The following is a 24,483-nucleotide window of genomic DNA, read 5'->3' on the forward strand; positions in this document are numbered from 1 at the left end:
GATACAAAGAAAACGCATATGCCATTTCTACTTGAAATATTTTTAGATATAATATTGATTTTAAATGAACCTGGCACAAACACACTTAAAACGAAGTTGTACTATTACTTTGACTATTGTTAAAATGAAATTGTAATACTTATAAATAATTTGGATCACTTTTATAAATATGAATAAAATGAATTACTTAATTATGTAGTTAATATTTTACAATCAATTTATCATCATTTAATGTTAAATTTGATAAAAATTAATTTTGCAATTTAGTTAATATTGGATCATTTGATGATAATAATAATAATAAAATACTTTCATATTTACTATAATTCTCTTAAAGTGGTCCAAAATGCACAGGTACTTATAATAATTGATTTGAGAATGAGCCAGACTTAATATAATGGAATATAACAGATATACCCTATACAGGTAATCCTCAACTTACAACAGTTCACTTAGTGACTGTTCAAAATTACGAAGCCACTGAAAAAATGAGTTATGATTGTTTTATCACACTTATGACCATTGCAACCTCACCGTGGACACCGTGGAAAGGAGGGTGACATCCATGGACACCGATGTTTTACATATCTCCCTTTGATATTCATCCAGTTCCTTTTAATTAAAAAAACCCCTAACAATACTCACATTTATTCATTTATTATTATTGCTTAAAAATAATAAAACAATCAAATGCTACTTAGATTTAAAAAGTATTAAGCAGGAAAAGTCTGGTAGGTCTAACGATCTAATCATTCATGTTAGTGAACAAATATTAAAGTACTTATGGTCAGAGTAGCTGTTAATTTGACGCAAATGACTTCTCTCTGAATTATCATTCAACAGGCAGATAGTTAATTCACTATGCAGATTTCTAGTAGAGAAGGAATCAACACCAAATACATCCTAAATGCTGCTGTATAATTAGCAGATTACTGTATTTTATTATCAAATAACAAAATGGGGGCGGGGGTTGTCATTACAAGTGAGGAGCTGACAATGGAAAAATGAGTTGATACTAACCAAATTACCAATTACTAATTAAAATTAATTGCCTCTAAATAAAACTACCTCATTAATAAAATAAATGCTGTAAATGCAGAGGAAGAATTCATGTATTATATTTTTATCCTTCCACAGTCAAATGTGAAGTTTCAATTAATTTCTCTCAAACACACAACCTACCCACCACAGAAATACACAAGTACACATATATAAATACACACACACATATCCTCATTGCTTAAATAAGATAAACAAGAATTGGATGGGGAAGGGGTAGCTATATTGCAGGAATCTCCAACCGCCGGTTCATGGACTGACACCGGGCCGTGGCATGCCAGAAATCAGGCCACACAAAGCAAAGCCCCATCTGCAAGATGCAGACAAAACCACACTCTCCGGTCCACAGGCTCTCTTCACAGAACAACTCCCTTGTGCCCAAAAGGTTGGGAGACGCTGCTATACTGGATTAAAAAGGAAACTGAATGAGAGAGCTAACTGGATGGAGATGAACAAAATAAAGATAGCTAAACCAGGATGGGATGAAAAGAGAAACAGTCCTTATTAAACTTTACAGAAAGCAGTAAAATGTATAAAAATTGCCACTTAAGTGCAAGCTAACCTTCAACATTGGTCCTCCCATCTGTTATTTTCAAAAGTATCATTCTCCCCGGTAAATGGAAGCCAAACTCTCCATTCCCAGGTTATTATTTGGAGGGGAAAAAAACCTGCAGTATGGTGCTTCCTGTTTGGCCCAGCAGGATGATCAAATAGTCATTCAACATATGGAGCAGTTTTTTCAGTCTTGGCCCAAAATATGATTATACTGACACTAGAAATTTGTGGTCTACCTATAGCTTCCAATGGTGCAAAATATGGTGGCAGGACAGTTATATGTACCCCCAGAAGGATACAATTTAAACCTCCGTCCCATGAGCTATATGGATTGCCTGTTTGTTCCCGGGTCCAATTTGAGATACTGCTTTTGACCTTTTATGGTCTTCATGGCACAAGGCCATATTATCTGATATACCCACTTCCCCTCTCTCCCACTTACTTCTACCCATCCCATCAGATCTGGCAGAAGCAATATGTTACTGGTCCCATCTGCTTAGGAATTCCACCTGATAGGACCTAGGAGAAGAGCCTTTTCTGCTATGCCTCCTTTGGAACATCATTTGCCCTGGGGAGATTAGCCCTGATCCTATTGACCTTCCAGAAATCTCTCAAAACATGTTTTTTTCAGCAGGCCTGGGGTTTGCTAAACTATCTGGTGACACAGAGTGCGCGAGCTGGCTGTATTGTAAGATTCTGATGCAATCTCCTACAATCTTGCTTATCTTATTTTTAAGAGCCATGGTGGCACAGTGGTTAGAGTGCAGTACTGCAGACTACTTCTGCTGACTGCAATTTGGCAGTTCAAATCTCACCAGCCTCAAGGTTGACTCAGCCATCCTTCCAAGGTTGGTAAAATGAGGACCCAGATTGTTGGGGGTAATATGCTGACTCTGTAAACCACTTATAGAGGGTTGTAAAGCACTGTCAAGTGGTATATAAGTCTAAATGCTATTGCTACTGCTATTTTTAATGGTCATTACTTAAGATTGTTTTAATTATTGGTTTATTCTATACAGAGTCACATCTGTGATATGGGTGACTATTTAAGGTTCCTAAATACATTCCTCTCATATAAAATATGAGATCACTAGTTTTGGTGAACAGGAGCAGTAGAGGAGAAACCTTTTTTTTTTCTTTATACATACGCACCGGCTATCTATCCATGTCCTATGTTGTTGTTTTTTAATAAAAATTGTTTCATGATGGCAAATTTACAGGGACATAGCAAGATCACAGAGGATCTATTGATAGTGTAGGAAGTCTAAAAAAGGAGCAAGGAAAGTAGACTGTGACAACATCAACTTTATCTGTCTGATTTGTAAAAGATGAAGTCTTCAAGTTGCACCAACTCAGTAGTCAGATTTTCCTCAGTATCTCTCAGCCTAAAATCTTAAGTCAATAAAGTACAGGTGATAATACTGCAATGACCTAATGTACAAGGCTATTCTTGCAACTGATATCACAAATGTACACTGCTCAAAAAAAATAAAGGGAACACTTAAACAACACAATGTAACTCCAAGTCAATCACACTTCTGTGAAATCAAACTGTCCACTTAGGTAGCAACACTGATTGACAATCAATTTCACATGCTGTTATGCAAATGGAATAGACAACAGGTAGAAAGCACAGGCAGTTAGCAAGACATCCCCAATAAAGGAGTGGTTCTGCAAGTGGTGACCACAGACCACTTCTCAGTTCCTATGCTTTCTGCCTGATGGTTTGGTCACTTTTGAATGCTGGCGGTACTTTCACCCTAGTGGTAGCATGAGACGGAGTCTACAACCCATACAAGTGGCTCAGGTAGTGCAGCTCATCCAGGATGGCACATCAATGCGAGCTGTGGCAAGAAGGTTTGCTGGGTCTGTCAGCGTAGTGTCCAGAGCATGGAGGCACTACCAGGAGACAGGGCAGTACATCAGGAGATGTGGAGGAGGCCTTAGGAGGGCAACAACCCAACATCAGGACCACTACCTCTGCCTTTGTGCAAGGAGGAACAGGAAGAGCACTGCCAGAGCCTTGCAAAATGACCTCCAGCGGGCCACAAATGTGCATGTGGCTGCTCAAACTGTCAGAAACAGACTCCATGAGGGTGGTATGAGGGCCCGACGTCCACAGGCGGGGGTTGTGCTTACAGCCCAACACCGTGCAGGACGTTTGGCATTTGCCAGAGAACACCAAGATTGGCAAATTCGCTACTGGCGCCCTGTGCTCTTCACAGATGAAAGCAGGTTCTCACTGGGCACATGTGACAGACATGACAGGGTCTGGAGACGCCATGGAGAACGTTCTTCTGCCTGCAACATCCTCCAGCATGACCAGTTTGGCAGTGGGTCAGTAATAGTGTGGGGTGGCATTTCTTTAGGGGACCGCACAGCCCTCCATGTGCTCGCCAGAGGTAGCCTGACTGCCATTAGGTACCGAGATGAGATCCTCAGCCCCTATGCTGGTGCAGTTGGCCCTGGGTTCCTCCTAATGCACGACAATGTTAGACCTCATGTGGCTGGAGTGTGTCAGCAGTTCCTGCAAGATGAAGGCATTGATGCTATGGACTGGCCCACCCATTCCCCAGACCTGAATCCAATTGAGCACATCTGGGACATCATGTCTTGCTCCATCCATCAATGCCATGTTGCACCACAGACTGTCCAGGAGTTGGGGGATGCTTAGTCCAGGTGTGGGAGGAGATCCCTCAGGAGACCATCCGTCACCTCATCAGGAGCATGCCCAGGCATTGTAGGGAGGTCATACAGGCACGTGGAGGCCACACACACAACTGAGCCTCATTTTGACTTGTTTTAAGGACATTACATCAAAGTTGGATCAGCCTGTAGTGTTTTTTTCCACTTTAATTTTGAGTGTAACTCCAAATCCAGACCTCCATGGGTTGCTAAATTTGATTTCCACTGATAATTTTTGTGTGATTTTGTTGTCAGCACATTCAACTATGTAATGAACAAAGTATTTAATAAGAATATTTCATTCATTCAGATCTAGGATGTCTCATTTTTGTGTTCCCTTTATTTTTTTGAGCAGTGTATATATGTTTCTAATATATTCTGACACATGCTCAAAATGTTCTCTTTCAGTGTATGTGTTCAAACCTACACAAGATTAATGTCAACATACTTACAATAAATACAATTGCCTTCATACCTGTTCCATTGTTTTTGTTTTATTTTGTTGCTGTTGTTTGGCAGGCATGAGTTTATTTATAGTCAGAAACCAAAACCATTTGTCAGATGTTTGTCTTATTTGAGTAATCACATATCTTTGTAAACATTTAATAAATGTTTGATAAGTAAAACTTACAAGCAAAAGGGGGGAAGCAAAATAGACAACAGAAAAAAATATTTTATTTTACCAAGTCAAAATGCATGGTTTTCCTTGACTCACCCAGAGTAAAAAAAAAATGATGTTTAATTCCTACCCAATCACCAAAAGAGGGCACTCAAGTACAAACCATTCTCAAGCTCCAATTCAATATCCCAACAACATACAGCATAGCAACACAATTAACCTCAGTTTATGCTTAGATTTTTAAGATTCACACTCAAATAACAATATGTAAATGGTTGTTGAGATATTCTAGCACATAATAATACAACAGAATAATTTAATAATATAAGGTGACTCTGAGATACTTAAAATCACTTTTCTTATCAGAATCTCTGACAAAGATCTCCCCATTCACTGGAATCTATTCATGTTCTGTGTCTGTCTGTCTGTCTGTGTTTCTGTGTGGGTGTTACACATGTACACCTTTGAGTCAGTGTTACCTCCTGGCAAAGCCCTGGACAGTTTACTTGACAAAACCTTTGGAACTGGTATGTCATTGCCTTCTTCCTAGAGGAAAGAGAGACAGAGAGGGAGGAGGGAGGGAGGCTAGATCAGACCAGATCAGACCAAGGTCACTGAGTTAGCTTGTGACTAAGAGGCTGGACTAGAACTTACAATCTCCGGGTTTCTGGCATGGTGCTTTAACCATTACACCAAACTCGTACTCCACCTTCATCTTCTAGTGAACTATAGACTTCAATCCCTATAGACTTCTATCTGTATGAACTTCCTGTTTCCAAAAGGCTTCCAACACTAGCAATTTAACAAGCCCATGAAAGAAGTGTAACACTCTTTTAATCCATAAAGTCACCTATCAAAGAATTCTTATAAATTTATAGAACAATTACAAAGTAGAATAGTTTCTGAATGATGGCTTCAAAATTGTTAGAAAAGTCAATTGGTTTTTCCTATCAAATGTTCAGATCCCTGAATAAGTTATAAATTCTGTTCCATAATTTAGCAAGTGACACCTTCAATTCCAGCTACATTATATCTACTCTGTTCAAAAAGTTGCTTAACACATTTTGTTGGCAGGTTATATAACTTACCTAAGAGTCTACAATATTTCCAGAAACTTCACCAATATTGTGTTAAAATGGAAACTGTACTTGCAGACATCTGCAGTTGTACTTGCAGAGATTGCAATTACTAACATCATGACAGTTCCCCTAACAGTATGTGGGAAGCAGTAAGTTTTAAAAAGAAGTTATTTTACAAAAGATATTACAATGCATAATTATCAGAGTCCGCCATGCTGCATTGTAAAGGTCTTTAGAGAAATGTCTTTATACTTTGCAATTAATATCGTAGCTTTTAAGATTAAAAAAAACATTTTACAGCAATTACATCCTGTAACAAGCTTGTTCCCTGGCATGCTGGCTTGTTCCACATAACTTTGTTCATTAAATATCACACAGCATGTCTAACAAGTGCTTGTATTTACAGCTTATTTATTGAAGATATTGACTACTGAGTGGTAATTAATTCCCATGAAAGTACACTGGAACAAGCTTTTCTGAAACAGCCAAGTTTTATATGCAAAGATCTAACATATCTAAAAACATATGTAAATTTATCCCCAGATACCTATGAAAACACCTATGTAACTCAGCTTCTGAGCAATAGCAGTAGCATTAGTAATACAAAACTGGCAATGAAAGTTTTGGAGCAATAATATATAAATAAACACCGTCAGAGATTTAAATGTACAATATGCTCATAAACAAAGCCTTGAAAAATCAAGGCTGGCAATCTTTCAGAGGGTGAGAACTGCTTTACTTTTTATGATCACAGGATATAATAAAACCGTACTAGAAATGCTTAGGAAAATTAGATAGGAAGGGCCAGCATCATTACTTTTTGCAAAACATCCAAGAGCTCTAGAACTGTAAAACTAATGAGAAACAATTAATTAAATTATTAAACATGATTAGCTAGAAATATGAAGCCAGCCCAAAATTAGCTGGCTGCAGATTTCTGGGAATTGAAGTCCACACATCTTAAAGTTGTCAAAGTTGAGAAACACTGTTCTAGAAGCTTTCTTTAAAAGGAATATAGGTAATGAATGCTACAGATGGCATGCCAACTTCACATTTAAACTATTTTTGCTGAAATAATCCAAACATATTTCGAAACCTGCGCGGTACATTAATCCTCTGTCCATCACAACACCTATTTCTGTGCTAGAAAGCAAAATTCCAACATACAAACCAATTGAATATTAGTTAACAGCTTACAAACGATGAAACAAAACTTGTTTGACCTGGAGCATAACTGGAATTGGTATCTTTATAAAACATACATAAATGATCGGTTTTGTCAGAAATGGTGTAGCGTCTCTTGCTTGGGTGGGTGGGTGGGTTGGACTAGATCAGTGGTTGCCAACTGGTGGGCTGTGGACCAATGGTGGTCTGCGAGAAAATTTTGGTGATCCGCAGAGAAATGTCCCCCCCAAAGCAATTAATCCAGGCTGTGTATGTGTGTGTGTGTCTCTCTCTCCCCCCCTGAGAACGGAGCTGCAAAAGCAGGTTAGTGAAGGAATGTGGCTGCCTTGGAGGGTGTGGTGGGGGGACCTCTGTGTATGTGTGTTTGTGTGGGGGGGGGGAAAAACAACACCGCCAGCCCTCCAAGTTTAGATCGTATCGATCTCTCTCTCTCAACAACGTCAGTAAGCCACCGTCAGTCAAAATTCATATTAGTGGTCCGTGGGATTTAAAATTATGAGTTTGGTGGTCCCTGAGATCCAAAAGGTTGGTGATCCCTGGACTAGATGACTTACAAAGTCCCTTCCAATTCTGCTAATCTGTAATCTATATCTCGGAATAAACCAAAGTAGTCTGAATAAAACCTGCAGACAATACTTAGTAATATTGGAAAGTTCATCCTGGAAATTTTCCTCAATCCTCATATGAAAACAGATATTAACAATCTCAGTATAGCCTTTACTTATTCTTCACCCAACTTTATGATCCATAAAATTCAAGCCAAGAATTAAGCACCCTAAATTCTCTTCAACCAGCACCCAAAGAAAATTCAACGCCACCAACCCCAAAGCATAACCAACCTACATCTGAAAGTTCCTTCTTGGTCTTATAACTTAATTACTACATTATATTTGCACTCTTTCTTCATTTTATTCCCATCTGAAATTGACTTATATATTTAAGTATGTTTGAAATATTAATACATCATATAGTCTGGGTCTCCTGAAACGGTTTCACATCATGGATTCGGGGGAATCATTGCACTAGAACTAGATTGTATATAGGTGGCCCTTGACTTAGAATCATAAATTTAGTGACTGTCTGCAATTACAACAGTGCTGGAAAAAAAGTGACTTATGACTGTTCCTCACACTTATAACTGTCACATGTCCCCATAGCCATATAATGAAAATTCAAGCACCTGGCAACTGGCATGTATTTATGATGGTTATAGTGGCCCAGGGTCATTTGATCACCACTTGCAACTTCCCCAGCTGGTTTCCCAACAAGCAAAGTCAATAGGGATTTGCTTAACAATTACATGATTCACTTTAAAAGAAAAACGGGTCACAAAATCAGGTACAACTTACTTAACAACTTAGCAAATTGGAAGTTCTAGTTCTAGGCTGTGGTCATAAGTCAAGGACTACCTGTACATCAAGAAACCCGTGCATTTTTATTCTGCATAAACTAAATATATTCCACACAGCTCTTAACAGTGGCTCTTTTTTGTCTTAACAAACAATCAGTTACGGGATCAGGGAAAAAAAATCAAGATGAGACCCCACTATAGTTTTACTCTAGGGATCCTCAGGTTATTTTGGGAGCAAGAAGTCCAGTTATATCAACATCCAATGAAGTAGGAAGAGATTTAGCTGTGTAAAGCAGCCAAAAATCAGAAAAAGCCTTCTGATAGTTGAACTTCCAATAAAATTTAGCTCCAGAACTGAAAACCACAAGGATAGCTAGCTATTCATTAGGGGAAGAGAAAGGCAAGAGAAAAAAAAGCTTGCTACAATTAACCAAAATTAAGGAGAATCTGGACAAAGTGCAACCCACTGTTTAAAGTGTCTTCATCCAAGTATGCAATTCTTATCCAGTTGTTCTATGCTGAACCCCAAGGAACATCTTCTGCCAATTTTGTCAGTAAGCCTGACAAGTTCTGAACTTGAGCCAGAGAGTCCAACAGATGGCTACTACAAGACTTCCTTGAGTAATTGTATGAGCCTTAAATAATACTGTGCAAAAAAAAAAAATCAAGTATTTTTTCCCTCTTAATTTTCATTCAGTTTGATGAAAGGAAATTTGCTTCCAAAATGAATATATTTTTTTTTTCAATGAAAAGTTATGGTAGGAATGTAATATACCAACAATTATTTATTTTCATGGTGGCCAAGAGAGTGATATAAATGAATAGCCCTTTCTTGCTTACGGACATCTTCTGCTACCCTGGATTCCTATTATTCAATTACATTCTAATTTCTAAAAATTCAGGAGAGGGCTTTGTCCCAGCTGGTCTGTTTTGAAATTAGGAAGGATAGACAGCTGGAGATGTCAGAGTGATAGAAGTAAGTATAGTATAGTATAGTATAGTATAGTATAGTATAGTATAGTATAGTATAGTATAGTATAGTATAGAACATTGATGAGAATATCCTTAACTCTGCTAATAATATAAACTCCAAAACAACGCCTGAAGAAACTCAAAAGGAATTCTTTAATCCTCAGAAAATAAAATTGAAAAAAAAAAGAAATGTTGAAAAACTGGATTGTAGATTTTAGCACAGAAATAACTATGAGTCAGTTCTATTAAGACAGTACACGTATCAGTTAAGGCAAGGTATGGAAGGACACAGGAAACTTGATTAAATCTGAGAAAGCATCCATGGCTGAGCAGAAAATAATTACAACATGACTAATGAAGAAGTCATGCTAGCATGATTCATTTGTCTGAAAATATGACTGACAAATGAAAAGATTCACGCCAGAATGAACAGAAAACATTATATTCCAAACATCTCTGCTGCATCAAAGAAAGACATCGAATGGTTCTAAGGAATCATGACTCAGTGATCAAAAGCCAAAACACCCATTTGATGAAAATATTATGCAATGTTATCATCAGAAAATAATATTCCTGAAATCAAAAGATAATCAGAATAAACTCTATGACACCCTTCCAAATAGGAAGTAAGCCTTGTAATAATGTGTGGATTAATTGGTAGTTGCTGGTTAAGAGTCCAGTACATTATTTTACTGAGTAGCATCAGGGGGAAAAAGGCCAGTTAATTCACCTCCTCATTCAACTTCTTCTCTAATAATGTAAACTCTAGTTTTAACATCTTCCCATCTGCCTTCAACTATGTGGTGAGTGGAAAGCTTGATTGTCTATCAGTTTTCTTTCATCTGCCCCAAGAGTAAATTACCATATGGACTGCTATTTTCTACACTCTTGAGTTATAACCAGGGGTGGGATTCTACCTGGTCAGTCCGGTTCTATAAAAGTGGTTGTTATGATTCTGCCCAGTTTGGAGAACCGGCAAATCACACCACTGGCTGTCCCTGCCCCACCCACTCACTCCTTTCCTGGCATGTGTGCCACCAAACTTGCCTGGGCAAACCCAGGTAAGTTGCTATTTTTCCTGACCATCTTTTCTTTTTTCCCTGACCATCAGCTGTTCTGCTGTGCCGGGAGATTTAGATTAGCTAGAAAGCAGGAAATCATTGGATTTCTTGCTTTCTAGCTAATCTAAAAGCAGAGCTGAACCTTCCTTAGGACTGAAGCTTCTATTTTTCAGTGCAGACTCAGATAGCAGATTGCAGAATCATAGTGAATCTGTGATTCTGTGAGCAACTCAATCTATCTGCCTGCTTTGCCTGATTTTGGGTTAAAAGTTGCTCTTTTTTATATAAAAAGTTCAATATTTACATACATGGTATGTTGTGAGTTAATTTTGTGAATTTGCTTGCTAGCAAATTTTATGTGACAGACTCAGGTAGCAGACTGCAGAATCATAGATCTCTAAGTGAATCTGTGATTCTGTGAACAACTCAATCTGCCTGCCTCCTTTGCCTAATTTTGGGTAAAAGCTGCTCTTTTTTTATAAAAAAATCAATATTTACATAAATATTTATAATATTTACATGCAAGCCACACCCAGCCAGTCACATGTCTACCAAGCCACATCCACAAATTAGGCCACGCCCATAGAATCGGTTGTTAAGAAATTTGAATCCCACCCCTGGTTATAACAATTAGGCAGGAAGTTCAAGTTTATACTGTTTTTTTAGAATCTGTATAAATGACCAGTCACTACACAAACAAATGTAAGTATTGTAAATAGTGAATGTTAATATTAAAAAGGCCAATGTGCAAATTGGAGATAGAAAAGCAGAGATTTCCTCCCTTTAAGCTCCAAAACATAATAAGGGGTTCAGGGGGAAAGGCTCACTTCAGTGGTGGGATTCGAATTTTTTTTATTACCGATTCTGTGGGCTTGGCGGGCGTGGCAGGGGAAGGATACTGTTAAATCTCCAGTCAGAGGTGGCATTTGCCGGTTCTCCAAACTACTCAAAATTTCTGCTACCAGTTCTCCAAAACTGGTCAGAACCTGCTGAATACTACCTCTGGCTCACTTCCAGAGAACTGATGACAGCCCTGCTCAGATATAAGTAGTGGTTTGCCTGCCTTGGCTTTGCAGTGCAAAGGTCCAACTATAAGGGGAAGTTATGGTTCGCTGGCAGCCTGGGCAGACGGCAGCAGAATCGGACAGTGGGGAAGAATGGGGATCAGTCCGAGAGTCTGGAGAGGACTTGGACGAGGGTCCTGCATCTGATGCAGAGATGGGGTGAGGACTATCTGGGAATGGTGTGCTGACTCTGGAGCCTCTGGAGTCTGGCAGCAGCGAGGCAGAGGAACAAGGGGAGCCTGTTCCCAGTGCACATGTGCGCAGAGCTGCTAGAAGGCATGAACAGCTGAGAAAAGGGGGGTGACCCAGGAGTAAGGCTGGGAGGTTATTGCCCCTCCCATAAGGTATAAAAGACAGGCAAAGGTGAAGAAACCTTTGTTGGAAGCAAAGTCGTTCGTTCTGTTCAGATTAATCCTTGAAGCTCTGTGTGGATTTTGTACTTCGGTTGGTTTTTTATAGTTCATTTGGCACTTTAATTGTTGGCAGTAATTCAAAGGAGAGAAAGGTGGGTGCTTATCTCAAGGGACTGTTTGGGACTCATTACAGGCTGGGAATGAACATAATTCCCAGCATTGAAATAAAACAAGAATTGTTTTAACTAAGCGTGTGCTTAATTACGATCTTAGGAAGCCTTGGTCAGAACAGGGCATTCTTATGAACTATCAGTAGCAAATTACATTTATCCCAGTATCATGGGAATACTATATGGAGTGAAGGAAGATTGCTGACTGATGTGAAATCATCCTATTTGTCATTCTTTGCCTTTGAGTCAATGTTGTCTCCTGGTGATTGTCCCTGCACCTTTCTTGGCATAATTTTGGAGGAGGTTTGCCTTCTGAAAGCAGCTGGCCCAAGGTCACCAGTTGGCTTTGTGCCTAAGTTGGGAGTAAACTCACAGACTCTTGGTTTCTACACTTAACTACTACACCCACCTGGCTTTCTTCTCTAATACTGATTTGCACTAAATTGAGTGTGCAACCTCTTTAGAATGGGAGGGTAACAGGATATTCCTAACAAAACCCTAAAAGTTTCACATTTTATCTTCTTTGGTTACTCGTAAATGTTGGTGGCAGGGAACGAACATTTTCACATGTATTTTCTTCAAGCAGTGTGAATAAATATTAAATAAAGTTAAGGATGTAATAAATTTTCCAATATGGGGTTCAGATAGGTTGGTTTAATGTTTTAATATAATTAGTGAAATTTTAAGACAATACATTTAGCTTTTCAAATGCAGCAGCATCCGTGCAGTTCTTTATTTAATCAGACTTGCAGTCATTTGCCAATGACCTTTCTCGACAAAGCAATGCAAGATTTGCTTTTTTCTTACTGCTATTAGCATCTTAAATTTGACTCTGCAGTTTTAACTGCTGTAAACTGTTCTTACAACAGTTAAGTAAGGCTTACTTCCATTTTAAAATAAAACAAATAAAGTATTCCCCCAATGACTTGTTCTTCTCCATATAGAGAAAACAAATTCTGATAACAAAGACAAAAAAAGTGAAGAAGACAAAAGTGTATGCCACTTCCTGCTTATTAATACAGTTATAAATATAAATATATAAACATGTATAACCCACTCTACAGAAAGTATTTTTAAATCCTTTTCCCTATTGATCATTTGGAAATATATCCTTCACAGAGCTCATGACATAATTATGTACAGCTGTGCCAGAATCAAAGATCAGGCCTAGCAGAAATGATATTAAAGGTAACCTCACTGCATGGCAGCAGATATACTATTTATCACAGCAAAATCAAACACTCAGATTAATATTGTGTTGGTATATAATGTGTCTGAGAGTTGATACATTACAGCAGTGCAGTTTCAGATTATATTTACTAGAAAAATATACTAGAGGTCAGTAAGGTGAAAGTTGCTTAACCTACTGCAATTCTAGATGTAAGATACAGTTGTTTCATTGGTGTTCAATATACAGCAGGCCATATTCAGGTTAAGTACAGATTACATGACTCTTCTTTAACAAGCAGCTAAAAACCACAGCCAGGAAAATAATTATAATTCAACTCATGGAATCCAAATGTCTTTTAAGCTTAATACAATCAATTGGTTATATTGAAACCAGCATGGAAACCTTCTGGAAAGAGGAAATTTAAAATGGATTGTGATTTATAAATCCACAAAAGGCTTTTGAGAAATCTGGAAGTAATGTATCAACAGGTAAATGCTGAAAATCTTTATTTAATCCTTCTCACACACAAGTAGTGGAAGAAGCTTCCATAAATCACGTTAAAAACTTTAAAAATCAATGAAGGTTATTGAGTGAGGTAACACCAACATTTTAAAGATATCTTCTAACATAATTTCATGCTTATGATCAGTGGCTTTAAGTCCATTTAGGAATTTAGAATGGAACAAACACATCACAATTCAAAAAACCTTAATTCTCCCTTATTTCCTACATACACACTTTAGGAATAATAATTTTCTGCAGAATATTGCTTTAGAACACAGAGGTCAAACTCAAGGCATCACTTTGCCGTCATGTCATGTGTCGTAACGTTTTTCCTTTTCACGGAGCTGAGGTGGGGGGTGGCCTGCCTGTGACACATCCAGCCCGCATGCTGCCAGTTTGACACCCTGTTTTAGAATATAGACTAAACAGTTTGTATTCAGCTATTCCAGGAGTCCAATGTTGAATTACATGAAATAATAAATAAAAGATGTCATCTGAGGGGAAACTCCTTCTGGACTTTAATGAAACAGAAAGGAAACCTTGGGCAGGTTAGAAATATAGTAGCTTAGACTTATATACCACTTCACAGTGCTTTTTACAGCCCTCTCTAAGTGGTTTACAGAGTCAGAATTTTGCTCCCAACAATCTGGGTCCTCATTTTACCCACCTCGGAAGGATGGAAGGTTGAGTCAACTTTCAGCCTGGTGAGATTTGAACTGCCAAATTGCAGGCAGCCGACAGGCAGCAGAAGTAGCCTGCAGTACTGCAGTCTAACCACTGCCCCACCAATAACAGCAGTGAAAATGACCACCACTCTCCAAAAAAGAAAATTGTTCTACTGAATCACCTTTGTATAAGGTAAGGGTATCTATTTTGTAATGGTTTTACTATATGATCTCATAACCAACATCCTCTATGTCACAAAACAAAAATTTGAAAGTATGAATGAAAGAGGAAAACTGACATTTCTCCAACTCTTACTCTATGCTGTAGGGGCCTAAGCAACAGTGGAATGTTCAAAATATCTGAATTCCAACTTCGAGAATTTCTCAGCCAGCATGACCTTTGTTGGGCATTGTGAAAGCTGAAATCCACACACTGAAAAGTGCAGGTTAAGAAAGGCTGTTTCAGAGAATACATCTGAAGGCATGGTGCCAAAATCTATAGAAAAAGCAAAAATTAGATGGACATTGCCGATGTTCAGCAAGAGGACTCGGCAAAGTAAAAGATGTAATAGCTAAGGATAAGCTAAATAAGGTTATAAGATAAATATGATATATAATTTTGACATAGCAATAACAGGTCATGTACACAAGCATGCCTGAGATTTGGTGAATTGCATCCTGATGGCTGCCACAGACTCTAAGCCTCCACTCCAATTCTACTGTCCTTCTTTAGAACAGAAGACATAATAATCCTACTTCCAGCCTCTTTCCCAGAAAAATACCTCTACGGGTAGCCCTCAACTTACTATCACAGTCCAGCCCAAAATTTATATAGCTTAGCAAGACATTTGTTAAAACATCCAATAAAGAACTCACAATTTCATGTGGTAGCTTGTTGCTGAAGTTGAAAGAAAATACAGTATTGACTTCAGGTGCCTTTCTCTAAAGCAAGGGAAGTATTCAATAAGCATTTAAGAGGCTGACAACATTAAGCATAGGGTGTGTTTTTTTCTCATAAGGATCTCAGAGGTTAGGACAGGAATACACTGAAGAAAGCAATATTTTATTAACATAAATAAATACAATTTATTACTAGGAATTCAATATTTTAGGCTCAGGTTTGTCAGGGCTTTAAACAAATTAATAGCAATACTTAAGGTAAATCTAAAAACATCTAGAAGTTGATGAGAACGGTAAATGTTAAATTTATTTTCAAAACATTCAATCCTTGTTAATAACTTTGCAATCTATATAGGAATTGCCCCAGAAATGCTCAGTCTGCAACTTGGGATTTCTTCTGGACTCGCAACTCCTGTTCAAGGAACAGGTGGCAGTTGCAGCTAGGACTTCATGTTGTGTACCAGTTCCAGCCTTTCCTGCGCTCAGTCATTCAGTCCCTAGTTATCTCATGGCTAGACTATCGTAATGGTCTACATGGGGCTACCCTTGAAGAACATTTGGAAGCTACAGCTGGTGCAGAGTGCAGCAGTGCAAGCAGTTCTGGGGACCTCAAGAATGGCCCCTGTAACACTAATGGCTCCGTGACCTGCATTGGTTATGAGTCCGCTTCCAGGTGTAATTCAAGGTATGAGTGATCACCTTTAAAGCCCGTCATGACATGGGTCCAGCTTACTTGAGGGACCATCTCACCCCACCAGAATTGGCCTGTACCATTCATGCCAGCAGAGGAGTCAGGCTGCAGGTCCCATCAGCCTGAATATTTTGACATTGAAGATCCAGGAGGAGGATCTTCTCTGCTGTTGCTCCTGCCCTCTGGGACATTTGCCCCCTCCCCCCATGTGAAGTTGGTCCCAACCCTCCTTTCTTGTCGTAAGGGCCTAAAGATGTGGCTGTGCTAGTCGGCTTGGAGTCCCAGTGGGGGAACAGGGCAATGGAGGTGGTTGGTTGAGTAATAATAGATACCACTTGCTCCCCCAACTCCACTCCCATCCTCCCCCATGTGTCCTTGGTTTTAATGTCTGATTTTAACTTTTTTTGTTTTAAATGTATATGTAACTGTAAGCTGCCCTGAATTAAAGCCAATAAATGTTATGGGTGGATGGAGGGAGTGAGGGAGAGAGAGAGAGAGATGATAGATAGATAGATAGATAGATAGATAGATAGATAGATAGATAGATAGATAGATAGATAGATAGATGATAGATAGATAGATAGATAGATAGATAGATAGATAGATAGATAGATAGATAGATAGATAGATAGATTTTTCCATACAGTTTTTAAAAGAATACTATTAGATGCAGGGAGAATAAACAGCAATGGATGAAAACTTTACAGAGAGAGATAAAACTCTGAAGTCTTATCAGGCCCTAAAAAAATCCTGACCTATGAAGCAGCTTAGCATCTTCCTTTCAATAGATCTCATCTTGAAGAGCACCTAAGGTGACTTCAGTTCCAAAAGCAGGCATGGATTCTAAATGAGCCGCTTCATCCAAGAATCTCTCAGAAATGTCTGTAGTGACTCTCAGTCATCCAGGCCATAATTGTCTCAACTATGTTTTTTTCTTCAAAACAGCAGCTGGACTGTTTTTTCTTAAGGAGGAAGAAAAAAACATTTCACTTCTCATCCAAGAAGCTTCATCAGTTCTGATGTCGGGGGGGGGGTGGAAGAATACGTAATCTCTCACAAACTGTTCTCGCAAGCATCCTACCCAGACAAAAAGGGGTTGTAACTGGTCTATAATCTTTACCTTCTTTTTTTTTTAGCTAGATTACAACTTCTGCTTTAACTTTAACGTTACGTACACATGGTCTCCATCAAAAACTAATGATAAACATTTTTAAAACTTTGATATTTTTGTACAGGTTACCACTGAAGGAAGTTGAAAATGCAGGGTCATGAAAACAATCACTCTCCAAATAGGGAACAGAAACAATGACAAAATAAAACTGTTCTTCAGATGGTACACTAAGTGATGTCAGATTCAATAAATTGTAGCACACAGTAATTATTATCTGGCTGTGGACACTAATAAAACTTCACTCTCTAGATGAGAGAGAGAGAAAGAAAGGAGCTGTGGAAAAAATAACTTAAGTAGAACAATGGTGGGAAAACATTAGTAGAAGAATGACCCACAGAACAGGAATACCAGGTTGATAGCAATATGTCATAAGGTTTGGGAAAAATGAAATCAGTATGCCTGATAGGAGATATATCAGCCCAAAATTTGTGGAAGTAGTTGATGAGAAAAGAAAGGCTTGTAGGAGGGATACTCCTAAATTCGGGGAGGGGGGGAGGGGGGGAAAAGACAGGATATTACAGAGAAATTTCCACTATAGGTTACAGAGGGAGATACTATGGAAGGTGATGATGCCCTCCATTCCTCATCTAGGAAAATTGGTAATTTAATTGGTAATTTAGTTCAAGGCTCATTTTCCACCTCAGCTGCCTGTTCCCTAGCTCCTAGGTGTCTTATTTCTGGACACCTTGGCCTCAGGCTGTTGCTAGAGAATGCCACATCAGTTTGTAATAAGACTATGACATGGGCCTGGCATGTATAACCAAGACCACTGGGGCAAGGAGGGGAAAATAGTCCTAGCTAAATTTGCCCAACGGGGTTATGGCTTGTTCAACAGTTACAATTCAAGGTTAGGAAAGAGGGAGAGTATGGTGGGATATAAAAACCAGGGGTAGGATTCAAATTTTTTAACAACCAGTTCTATGGGTGTGACTTAGTTGGTGGGCATGAATTGGTGGTCATGTGACTGGCTGGGCATGGTCAAATCAACATCACTCACATCGAGACACGCATCTCTTCGTCTAGCCTCTCATGACTGTGGGGATGCTGCAACAGTCGTAAGTGTGAAAAAGGGTCATAAGTCACTTTTTTCAGTGCCATTGTAACTTTGAATGGTCACTCCACACAAGCAAAGTACCAGCAAAGGAGGAAAAAAAACTCCAGAAAAGTTCCAGAGACAAGAAGTCTAGTCCTGCCAAGAATGTAATAAGAGTTAATGGAGAGGCAGTTTCTGTAAGCAACACCAGAATGTTTCTTTCCTGCCTTCCTTACAGGATTAGGCCAGTAATTTCTTCTAACAACTGGTTCTCCGAACTGCTTAGAATGTTAACAACCAGTTCTAGCGAATAGGTGCGAACTGGTAGAATCCCGCCCCTGATAAAAACCTATAAATAATTCCTCAGGTCCTAAAAAGCCGTATGTGTTTATAATGAGTCAATGGATGCTCTCATTGAAGATGGAAGGGGACCCTTTGACATATTGTTGTTTTCTACAGCAAGGGTCTTCAAGCTTGACAGCTTTAAGACTTGTGGACTTCAACTCCCAGAATTCATGAGCTAACATGACTGGAGGAGGAATTCTGGGAGTTGAAGTCTACAAGTCTTAAAGCTGTCAAGTTTGAAGACCCGCTGTTCTATACAAACAAAATTCACTATAATTTGTTTGGGGATAAAGAATATTACAAAGACATTAATATAAGTTGTACATATATGTACTATTTAATGAAAATATATGGTAACTTGAATGAAGCAAAAGGAACATTAAAAATGATGGGTTATTTCAACCTGGTTAACCTAAAATGGGATACTATGTTATTAATACAATAAAATGACTTATTTTAACCAATTCAATCAAAAATAATTGGTACAATAAACTTTCCTACTACCAGTTTTTTGAAAAAGGAAGTTTCCACTTCAATGGTGAACTGCATCTCATATTTTTTAATAAAAAGTCTTCTTGCTATTGCAATGACAGATGCCAATATTCCTTCAATCATTTAAAGTTTGAAAAGATGAATTTCACTTAATAAGAATACTTTTATATTGAGAGTCAATAATTCAACACTAATTCATAACAATGTTGAGTTCCCAGGATTAAACAGTTGTGAACAAAAATAAACTTGAATTCTTCATGCAACTATTATGTTCCTAAGCACATAAATTGGAGATATAATTTAGCATAAATACATGTATAGCCCAGAGGATTGCAATCAAATTGGGGAAATTAGTGAAGCTGACACAAACTGCAGGAAGTTGAAGACAAAGAAATAACTTAGTTCTAGCTATCTGGGAGCTCAAGATTGTTCATCATCAGGGTGTGATAGAGGAACAGGGAGAAATAAGGTCATTGGGTCAAAGGATGAGATAAAGCACTCCTTAACAGAAGGGGGTATCAGAGGACTTGCCAGAAAATAGGATTAAGGAAAGAGGGAGGTCACCTTGAAGGAGGTAAACAAAACTTAGAAGAGTTTGAAAATGAAAAAAAAAAATTGTATGGCAAAGAGATACAAAAGCAGAGATGTAACAAAACAGATTTAGTTCAGGAAGCCAGGCCTGTGGGGGGAGGGGGGGGGGGACCAGTTCTTAATTTAAGAACACAATGTAAAGAAATGAAAACGAATCAGAGATTTCAAGGGAAGCCAGATCAGCCAATCAAGTCAGTGGGGTAAAAGATATCAATGGGGTGAAAAATATCACAGCCAGATCAGTCTCACGTGAAAAAATATCACAGCCAGATCAGTCTCACGTGCATTTCAAAGGAAACAAAAGGAGTAATTCAGAATCAGAAAGGAAATGAACCTTTAAACCAAGAATTGGCATTACTCATGAGTCAGACAGCTTAAGAAAACAAGCAAGAAGGTAAGAGGCCAAGTACAGTATTCCAGTTGGGAAAGTAAGTGATTGAATGAATTTCCATGAACAGGAAGGGAAGGGAGGTACCCAAAGCTGCGTACCTGCTCTATGCCAGGCCTGCCTGCATTCCATGCAGGTGAAGTAGCGGGAGGGGGGGCAGGTTCCACATATGGAAGGACTCAACCCAATGGAGAGAGGAAAGAGGGCCGAAGCCAACAGAGTGAGGAGTGGGTTGATTCCTCCCACTCCTCACTCTGTTAGAGTGGGAGAAGTGTTCCACTGAGTTTGCAAAACAGTCTGCCTAGTCAGTGAGTGAAAAACAGAGACTTCTTTTCCAGAGCAGGACTGGGGAGAAGGAGGAATTTCATTCCTACTGAGTTCAGGATCTCTTATTTTTTATATAAAGTCATTTTTGCATGTCTACATATTCACGCAATAGATCTGCATCAATCTCTGCTTCAAATCGATATTGTCCTTTCTGATTCTTTGTCTGTCTTTGATTCTGAAAGGAGGAAAATAAAGGGAGATCTATTTAAAAACTAGAAAAGTCTTGGGCTGCTCAGTCCTACTGGTGGACATTTAAAACTCCCTGATGGTGGGAGGGCTAGCAGAGGCTTGCTTGAAGATGTTTTCAGTTGGAATTAGAAAATAAACCATTGGGAAGTGATGATGGTTGAGATTTTCTTTTGGGGATATAGATTTCTGAGTCTCAAGACTGAGATTACTATGATTTAAAAAACCCAACAGGTCAGAGTATCTAAAAAGAGATACATACCTTGCATCTTTTCTCACAGATATTTACAAATTTACATTAAACCAAATAAAGAATGGTTTCAATCTGTTTTGCTTAATATTATTACATTCCCTCAGATATTCATTAGTGTAAAAAAAATGTACAGCTAACCTCGGTGAAGAAATAGATTAATGGAAAATGACAAATCAGTCCCGGGATGTTGAAAGACCTGAAAAAGAAACTCAAAATAACCTTGTCTTGATTCTGTTAAACTATTAGACAAGAACCTGGTAGATTTTTAGGATTCTGTTATTATACCCTACAACACCAAAGTAGTACCGGTAGTCCTTGACTTACAACAATTTGTTCAAAGTTACAACGGCACTGAAAAAAGTTACTTATGACTGTTTTTCATTGTTAGAACCTTTCTAGCATCCTCATGGTCATGTGATCAAAATTTAGATGCTTGGTAATTAGTTCATATTTATGGCCTAAGATCATGTGATCACTTTTTGTGATCTTCTGACAAGCAAAGTCAATGGAGAAGCCAAATTCACTTAACAACCAAGTTACCAACTTACCAACTGCAGTGATTCATTCAACAACCGAAGCAAGAAAGGTCATAAAATGGGAGCACAAATCACTTCACAAATGTCTCAGTTAACAACATAAATTTTGGGCTCAATTGTGGTCATAAGTTGAGGACTACCTGTACTCTTATAATCCTAGTATCTTCTTTGTGATCAGGTGTACTTCAAAGGGCTGATAATGACAATGAATGGTCTTTGCTTCAACACAAGACACCAACGGGCATGTCAGTATGCCAGGATGTATCACATCCTGTCCATATCCTTCAAGATACTGTAGTTAAAATCTGACCAAAGAAAAAAGTACATCAGAATTGCTGTCTTGAATATCTTGCTGCTTTGAAAACTAGGCCATTTCCTGTCTACTCTGTTCAGAAATTCTGCATCTGTAAGAAATATGTTTTATCATGTTTTAATATCCTAGGAAAGAATGTTCTTGTAATTTGCAACTCTCAAAGCTGGATGTTTTATGTGTGTGTGTGTGTTTGTGTAGAGGGAGGGAGGGAGGGAAAAGGAAGGAAGGAAGGAAGGAAGGAAGGAAGGAAGGAAGGAAGGAAGGAAGGAAGGAAGGAAGGAAGGAAGGAAAAGAAAGAAAGAAAGAAAGAAAGACATGCAAGTATTTCACTGCCCCAACCAGCAATCCAGCTTTATAATCTGCTACCACAGGTGGTTCATCTTGTTCCACTGCATCATATCCAGGATTTCCGAAATACCAACAGAGTGGTTATAATGACTGCATACATTATGACCTATTTTTCCATTATTTTTTTCTGGACTCTGCACTGCAATATTCCTTTTGTCTGAGAAAGAAACAGTTATTTGAAAAATATACAACCAGGTTTCCAGCTGTCAGATGACAATGCAGCTCTCCGGTGGAGTAGCAATATTTCAAAAATGACCTTGTAACATTTTTGACGTCACACCATAAATAACCCAGGCAACTATTACAGCATGTACTGCAATAAAATGCGAAGCTTGTATTTGCTTTCATAGCTTTAAAAAATCAGTACAGTAGGAAACCACCACAAAATTACAAACAAAAATAATAATTGTTGACAGTACCTGTCAACAGTGGTGTCCCCCAAGGCAGTGTTCTAGGGCCAACTCTCTTCATACTCTACATAAATGACCTCTGTGATCATATTAAGACAAACTGTGTTCTCTTCGCTGATGATGTAAAGCTATTCAACACCACAGACAATACTGCTACCCTTCAAAAAGACCTCGACTATGTATCAGAATGGTCAAACAAATAGCAACTTCAAATCTCAACAAATAAATGTTCTGTCTTACATATTGGCAAAAAAAATCAGAAAATAAAATACAAGCTAAATAGTCAAGACTATCATTAGATGATCCAAACTCTGTCAAGGATCTTGGAGTACTCATCTCTAATTATCTAAGTGCTACAGCCCACTGAAACTACATAGCCAAAAAGACATTAAGAGTTGTTAACCTAATCTTACGTAGCTTTTTCTCTGGTAATATTACACTACTAACTAGAGCATACAAAATATTTGCTAGACCAATACTCGAATACAGCTCATCAGTCTGGAACCCACATTACGTAGCTGATATTAACACAGTTGAGAAAGTTCAGAAATATTTCACAAGAAGTTCTCCACTCCTCTCTCTACTCATTGCAGAATACCTTATGCCACCAGACTTGAAATTCTAGACCTAAAAAACCTACAACTACGCCGCTTTCGGTCCGATCTAAGTATAGTATATAAAATCATACATTGCAATGTCCTACCTGTCAATGAATACTTCAGCTTCAACCATAACAATACAGGACCACACAATAGATACAAACTCAAGGTTAATCGCACCAAACTTGATTGCAGGAAATACAACTTCAGCAACAGAGTGGTCAATGTCTGGAACATTCTACCTGACTCTGTGGTTTCTTCCCTAAACCCCAAAAACTTTAACCTTAGACTTTCTACTATTGACCTCACCCCTTTCCTAAGAGGTCTGTAGGGGGAGTGCATAAGCCCACCAACGTGCCTACCGTCCCTGTCCTATTGTTTCTTTTATTTTTCTTCTATGTATCCATGTATTCATAACTATGTTTTTACTTATACCTATTATCTTGTAAGCAATTGACAAATCAAATCAAATAAAAAATAAATAAATAAATTATCCCACCCAGAGAAGTAAGGCAAAAAACAATGAAATGTATTTAAATTAAATTTTTGCACATTTCAAGATGTCTGCCTTGATTTCAAAAAGGAGCAGACCAAACATTTTAGAGACAGCAATTTGAAGCAAGCTCTTGATGTATCACTTTTTAACCTTCTTTAGGGCAAAAAATAAAGTTGGAAAAATGTCAGTGCTGCTTTCACAATGAATGCTTTTTTTCAATATCCCCTTTACAGAATTATACATACAAACAGAAATATATAAGAGGGAACTTAAGAAAAAGCTGCTGCATGGCACTTTCCCAAATTCTGCATTTCGGTGCCCACAGGGTCAACAAAAAATATCTGTTAAAGGGTGGTTCCATATGAACCTCTTGTGGCAATTTTTTTGACTCAGCATTTTCAAATGCATAAAAGCTTAGCTCATAACATTTTTAAGGCAACACAAAACTATTTTAGTATAAAATAACTATATTAAAATAGCTTGACTATAGATTCAAAGCCAAATTTACATTGTGGAGGAGGAGCGGGTGTATGGAATTAATGCATAAAACAATTCCAAACAAAGGACCACACTGGAGCAGAAAATGATTCTAAAGTGTTCTATAAGCTGTGGAAGGTTTTTTCCCCCATTAATGTAATTATTCTATATCAGTTAAAGTAAATCTATAGGTGGTGTTTCTGCCCAACAGAGCCAAGAAGAGATCATGATGAAATGCTTTCATAAAAATATTCAGTAAAGACTGGCAAAATATGCATTTCACGAATAATCGAAGTTGAGTTTCTTATTTTTAAATGGAGAATGAGTCCACCTTTAAGCACAAACAAGTTATATTTTAAAGGTTACATTAAAAGGAGAAATTCAATGTGCAATATTAAAGACTGCGCATATAGTCCCAGCTATTGTTACACCTG

General features: G+C 38.2%; 1 protein-coding gene across 4 annotated transcripts in view; it reads right to left on the reverse strand.

Annotated features, from left to right (window-relative positions):
* Window positions 1–24,483, reverse strand: part of VAV3 (vav guanine nucleotide exchange factor 3) — a 181,062-nt gene that overhangs the window by 104,361 nt on the left and 52,218 nt on the right. The window lies entirely within an intron of this gene.

Source organism: Pseudonaja textilis, chromosome 3 (assembly GCF_049901715.1).
Source record: "Pseudonaja textilis isolate UNSWEBS1 chromosome 3, rPseTex1.2, whole genome shotgun sequence".
Taxonomy (NCBI): Eukaryota; Metazoa; Chordata; class Lepidosauria; order Squamata; family Elapidae; genus Pseudonaja; species Pseudonaja textilis.